The sequence below is a fragment of the Ailuropoda melanoleuca genome, chromosome 10, assembly GCF_002007445.2.
Source record: "Ailuropoda melanoleuca isolate Jingjing chromosome 10, ASM200744v2, whole genome shotgun sequence".
Lineage (NCBI taxonomy): Eukaryota > Metazoa > Chordata > Mammalia > Carnivora > Ursidae > Ailuropoda > Ailuropoda melanoleuca.
The window spans coordinates 85,049,298-85,055,947 of record NC_048227.1 but is presented as its reverse complement, the minus strand read 5'-3'; the positions used below and the strand labels follow the sequence as shown (position 1 = coordinate 85,055,947).

General features: G+C 44.2%; 1 long non-coding RNA gene across 1 annotated transcript; it reads right to left on the bottom strand.

Annotated features, from left to right (window-relative positions):
• Positions 1-1,100: 1,100 nt before the first annotated feature.
• On the bottom strand, positions 1,101-5,733 carry LOC117804004. The gene is made up of 3 exons (XR_004628154.1): positions 5,672-5,733; positions 2,877-2,978; positions 1,101-1,965 (listed from the first exon to the last, which is right to left on the bottom strand). It is a non-coding gene; the product is annotated as an uncharacterized LOC117804004 (long non-coding RNA).
• Between the last annotated feature and the right edge of the window lie 917 nt (positions 5,734-6,650).

Here is a 6,650-nt window from a genome sequence, read left to right as displayed (position 1 = left end):
CTTCAGGGGTACATGAGGGTCCCCCCAGAAGAGGGGTCAGCCCATCCGGGTCTCAGAAAGACAGCAGAACTTGGGGGAAGGAGAGATCTCTAGGCAGAGAGAGCAGCGTGAACAGAGGCAGCTCAGAGGGGGAAGGACAGGGCGTGGGGAGGAACTGGGCTCAGTCTGGCGGTGGCAACAGCCCAGCCAAGTGGGGGTGGGGGATTGGGAATGGACTGAATATCCAGGAAGATTGGCCTTGGCTCCCTGGGCCTTTGGAACATTTCAGATCTGCTTTGAAAAGGAAAGTCTCTGCCATGGGTGTCAAGAAGGAACTGGAATCAGGAAGAGAGTTGAAATGTGTATCTTTGCATATGTATTTTTTTTTTCTTTTCTGCTATTTGAAAAAGCGATCACAAATGCAAATTGACAATTGTCCAGTCATTACAGGCAGCAAGCACCTATTTCTGGACACGTATTTACTCTCTAAAGCAGGGGTTCTCCACTGTAGGGGATCCCTCCACCCCGGCTGGTCTCATTTCACCTGACTCAGGGGTCACAGCTGGCACCTTCTTGCCAAGGGTGCCCTACAGGCTTCTCCCACCTCCAGTCCAAGGTGGCTTATGCTCTCTGCTGTATCTAGCTCACTGAGTGTGGGGTAGAGAATGACCCTCTGATGGGATGAAAAAAGGTGGTGTGTTAAAGGTGATGCAAACAGAAATCCTTCTACTGCTTTGTAGGCCATATCAGACCAGATCAGCTTTTGTCTAGACATTTGCTTTTCCATGTGCTCCTGGCGCATGGAAGGCTGACCTTCACTGAAAAGGGGTCATTACTGCCACTGCAAGTGCACAAGTCCCCACAATCATGTATGGTTTTGTCTCTGCTTGTTTTTTGTTTGGTTTACCGGGCTTCCTCAGTGAATTCCAGATACAAATAGAATTAAAGGAATAATTCTAAAGGGATGTTATTAAGAACTGAGCTTTTTATACTTATAAAAACACAATCCCATGCCTTGTTGCTAAAATAGAAACTTTTGATGACAATTTAAACATGAAATATGCAGCAGAGACAAACCATGATTATTTATAAAAGGCTCTATCAAGAAATTATTTATTTCTTTAGGCAATTTCCGCTTTGCTCGTGATTTAAGTCCTAAGAGTATATGCATCTAGTTACTCAAGCAAAGTTAATGGAGCTGTTTCTCATTACGTTTTTGATAGTACAGCATGTCGAATCTGACTCTCATCTTACTTTTCCTAATTATTTGTCAGCTTTCCTCACCTGTGTTTTATTTCTTGCAGAGTCTTTTCTCATTTCATAAGGAAGGCAACGTGTGGAGTGTTTGATGTGCTTGGGAATGTTCTCTAGTGCTGAAGGCCTTGTTCTGGACCAGGTGCCAACCACTCTGCTTACAACAAAGGGACGACCAATTTGTAAGTGTCTCCTGGAGACACTCTTGTCCTGGGCTACCAAATACTACCCTCCGCACCTGATTCAAAGAGGCAGGATCGGTGGGACCTGTTACACTTGCTCAAAGTGCCCCTGGTCATCAAACTGCGTCTTCGTCTCCTCAGTGTGGAAGTCACTGTGCCCTTCCCAGCCATCAAATGAAGAAAGAAGCAATTGACCATAGGATGGGTCATTAGCCAGAAACTCGCTCCTATGGTGGTGACAGTGAGGAAAGTTCTGGCACAACACTTCAGACTGAAGAGAGATTTATGAGAGATGAAGCCAGCAAAGTATGTTATTTTTCTAGCTCACTTTCAAGTTGGATGAACACAGCTGATCTCTTAATTCCCAAACCAATGGATTTTAAAGGGCAAACTGTCCCACAGATCATCCCAGTGTCATCTTCAGCCACTGGTTAAGATGAGAGCGTCTTGGAATCAAAACAGTGGTAAAGAGAATACGTCTTCCACCAACCACACGTGGGAAGCCGACACCTTCTCAATGCACCGCAAACTGCTCCCACTCTGTGGAGTCCTAATGGAGAAATAAAGCTGTCACATAAAAACTTCATTCCCAAGAAAGCTTTATTATCCAACGAAGGGGGAGAGGGCGGAAAAGAGAGATGAAAACTAACATTTTCTGAGCATTTCTAACCTCAATGCCAGGCACTTTCTCTGTTATCCCTTTTAATCCCTCAAAAAACTTGTAAGAGGCCCTTATCCCATTTTACAGAAAAAGAAATTAAGCTTCAGAGAAATGACCTAAATAGGCCAAAATCACAAAACTCCTAAAATGTCATATCAGGTTCCAAATCCCACATGCCCTTATGTCAAAGCCCATCTTCCCTTCAAGGAGCCATGCTGCCTAATTTTAACTTGTTGCAAGTCATTCGGTATTGGGTGTGTATTCTAAATAAGAGAAGAGGGTCATAAAGACATGGAGCTAGATCCCCCAGTTTTTGACACTGCTGGTAAGACCAGTATTCAAGATTATTGAGGAAAAGTCTACAAAATAAAAGTCACTTATAGCTGGTGTTCAAAAACATTACATAACCATATTTTTGCAGCAGCAGCAGAAGTAAACTTACTTTCCTTAATATGTTCCGGTTGTACTAACACTGAAATTAGACCATGGGTGCTGAGCATGTAGCAACTAATGGAAAGGCACCCAAGAGCTTTTATAGAGAACCAGTCTGGAGACAAAGGCTTTGCAACAGCTTCCTATGGTAGGAGAAAAATGCCACATGAAGTCCTGGGGAGAAGGGGTGGGGAAGGTGGGGGCAAAGCAAAGGAATTCAGAAATACAGCTTTCATCTTTACATCCGGTCAATTATATAATCCAAATATACACAGGCAAATTCCCCAGGAACTTCGGAAATTGTGTGTGTGTGTCCTCGTGCATGCATTCGCACACTCCTGTCCTATTGCCCTCGAAAGAAGACTTACCTAGGTTGCACCCAAGGGCCTGGCCCATTTCTAGAAGATCAGTTCTTGCTAAATCAGGAGCTTGGAGCACAGTATGCTAATATTCACCAGTGTCCGTAGAGCCTAGGGAAGAAAAAAAAAATGATTTTGCACCTGACCAATGTTATGCTGTGGGAAAAAAAATCTCCCCATCATCATGAGCAGGGTGGGTCACCAGCTCTCTAAGGAAATCTTGTGGCCTCGGAGGATAACCCTGTTATCAAGAACAACGGTGGAGACCCTCAAGCACACATTCAAGTAAATTTCTTTTTTTTTTTTTTTTTTTTTTTAAGATTTTTTATTTATTTATTAGACAGAGATAGAGACAGCCAGCGAGAGAGGGAACACAAGCAGGGGGAGTGGGAGAGGAAGAAGCAGGCTCACAGCTGAGGAGCCTGACGTGGGGCTCGATCCCATAACACCGGGATCACGCCCTGAGCTGAAGGCAGACGCTTAACCGCTGTGCCACCCAGGCGCCCCCAAGTAAATTTCTTTTAAACCGTCATTTTCCTAGAATGGCAGCTATCCCATCATGTGTGTATCTACTTAAAGTAATCAGCACAGTAGACATTCCCAGGGAAGACCAGGTTTGTTCCACATGTTTATTTGAAGTCAACTGTTTGAAATTGCTAACGCTTTTTCACACACACACACACACACACACACACACACACACAATGCCAAAAAAAATATTTACTACAAACGTCTACAAAAGAATACTGAGGAAAAGGCAAGACACCAAACTTTGTGTAGATTCTTTTAACCTTGGTCTCCTCATCTGTACAATGGGGGTAAAAATACCCTGGGCTGCCTGACCTCACAGAAGTATCGAGAGGAAATTGTAGAAAATGTGTCAGTGAGCAATAAAAGGCATTTTAATCTGACTCAGCTCATAAAATCGGCATGACATTGCATGGAATTAGCCTCAAGTGATAGATAGTTATGCCAGCAGTGAAAAAAACTAAATAATAAATTGTAATAAGGAAAAATACTTAGCGGCATATCGAACACAGGAGCTAGACCGAAGACAAAATAAAAGCACCCCTTTTTTCCTTTTCTGGTTTTTTCTTTTTATCCCTTGATCCCATCACCTTCCAACATGCTGTGTAAGTTAGTTATGATCTTTACTGGGGGTAGCCTGCCTCCCCTGCTAGACTGCAGGCTCCCTGAGGACAGGAAAACGGGGCAGCTTATTCACTGATGCGCCCCAGGCATCTAGCAGAGGGCACCTGGCACGTGATGTCTCAGTAAATTCTCTTCAACAAATGAGTGTATAATGTGCTCGTGATGCAAGGCACCCAGTGACCTTCAAGAAAGACCAATGTAATGTATTTCTGTGGGCCAGTTCCTTAACAGACATTCCTGGGAAAACCTGATGGCTGCTTGCTTTCAGTCCGGACTGCCTGATCACAGAGAGGTCTGGGATTGCTCTGGACGGGGCTAGATCTTCAGGAGCTGGGGTTGTGCTTTCTGAATGGTGCCACACCATGCTTCACTGTGAATCTTTGGAGGGAGAGCACTCCAGTCACACTTCGTTTGCGCCACCTGCTTCTCCTCCCCCTGGGCAGCACACCAACCCCCTTTTGCTCCTTCAACTACCAGGACATCCAGCACCCCCACGAGTCATCCTCTTCCTTCCCCGGGGCCTGTCGATGCGATGTGTTTTCCTAAGCAGGATCCCACCTACTTTTCCTGGAACTGCCGTCTTTTATCTACAGGCACTGAGCTGGGGGGCAGGGAGGAGGTTGCTGTGTGCAGTGCTCCTGACTTCTCAGTGAGGGCAGGATGCCCAGCCCGCCTCTCCCCTCCAGGGCAGGAAGGAGAATGGTCTGTCCATTCTAGCAGGAGCCAGTTCTGGGACCCTGCTCTCCAGCCCTGCTGAAGTATTTTGTTCCAAAGCCTTGCTCCTCACCAACATTCCTGATTTAACTCATTGAATTTTAGAGCTATTAGAGACCTTAGAAACCAAATTCAACTCTTCCATTTTAGCTAAGAAGAAACTGAAGCCCAGAGAGGAAAATTGACCTGGCCAAGGTCACACAACCAGCGAGTCAGAGGCAAGGAAGCCTTCTCCACTTCAGTCACTCCTTTCCCTGTAATGCCAGGAATGTCTGCAAAAGTCACTTTCTTCCTATTAATGCACCCCAGCAGTATTGTCAAAGCAGCAGCAAAAGAATGCATACATTTGTAGGAATGAATCGGATTTTCGTAATTTTTGAAATGCCTATATCCAAATAAATCCAGTAGTACTAGTTACTCGATCTATTTAAAAAAAATACTTTCCCCCCCCAAACGCTTTCCTAGCCTGTTGCTTTAAATAACTTGTTCTCCCTAATGTATGTGAAATATGGTTTTCATTCACACACTTTACTGCTATAATCTCAATGCACAATGTAGTCTTGTAAAGTGTGATTAAACTCAAAATTTCTTGATATAATCATTATAGCAAACACACCTCAAGAGATGTGACTAAGTTTTCCAAAATTCTCATTATGGGTTAATAAAGTTAGGCTCGGGGGGAGGGGCATATAAATGAAATAAAGTCAGTAAACAACTCCAAACAAATGTTTCTGCAAAAATAGGTTTATAAAGTGGTGTCACTGAGGCTGTAGGGGTTGCTTCTAAAGTCTGAATTGGCAGATTAAAGAAGACACAAAAAATGAGAACGTTCAGACCACGGTATTCTAGACTTGAAAGGCCATGAACATGTATTATCTAGTCCAACCATTTCAAAGTGTGGATAAGAAAACAAAAGCCCAGAGCAGGGATTGGCTCACCCAAGGTCAGCGAGGTCTGCTGCTTCTCAGTCGGGTTCTCGCTTTATCATAGTTTTCACACTGGGTGGAAAAAGAAAGGAGTAACAGGGTAAGACCAGAGAGGAGCATGGAATTTTCAGGAAATGTCATGCGTTCCACCCAACCAATAGGGAAGCTCTCAAAGTGTTTGTGTCAATTCTATTTAGCTCTGGCAAAAGAGTAAATGGATCTTTCAGATTCCCTGAGGGGAAAAAAGTGTAAGCAAAGGCTGCATAAGCAAGCAGGCTTCACTGGAGGCAAATTTATTTCCAGGGATCAAGACAAGGCTAGGGAGAGATTGCCCATGGGAAGAAGAGTGAAGTTTGCCAAAGCCCCTATCAGAGTGCTGAAACACATTCTTAAGAAACTTGCCTCTAAGTCAGGCTTCTAAACCCAGAGACTCTGGGCAATGTTTTGTAGACATTTTTGGCTGTCACAGCTGTGGAGGGGGCTGCTACTGGCATCTAGCACATAGAGGCTAGGGATGCTGCGAACACCTACAACACACAGGAGAGCCCTCCCCCCTACACAAGTATCCGCCTCGAATGTCAAGAGTACCAAGGCTGAGAAGGCTTCCTCTAACTGCTACCCTGTCAATCAGTTTTGCGCTCAGATTTGCTATTACACCACCAAATGCTCCCTTCGAAACCTAAGAAATCCAGTAACGATTCTCAGGACTCATCTCTCTCTCTTCCGATCTTTAGATTTTTAATCCCCTCCCCACAAAAATCCAGATGAAGAGGAGGCAAGCAGAACAGGAAACAGCAATTTCAATAAAAATACTTAGTGCTGAAAATATATGCGTAGGAGAGACTATTTTCCATGCATTTATATTTTCCTTGGTCTTTGTTGTCGTTCCACCATCCTTGGTAAATTTGTTTTCATTTTAAGTGTTACAAGCAGTTATTATGTATTCCAGGCAGGGCTCCCAAGCTGTGACAATTTAAATGAGGGAGATTTT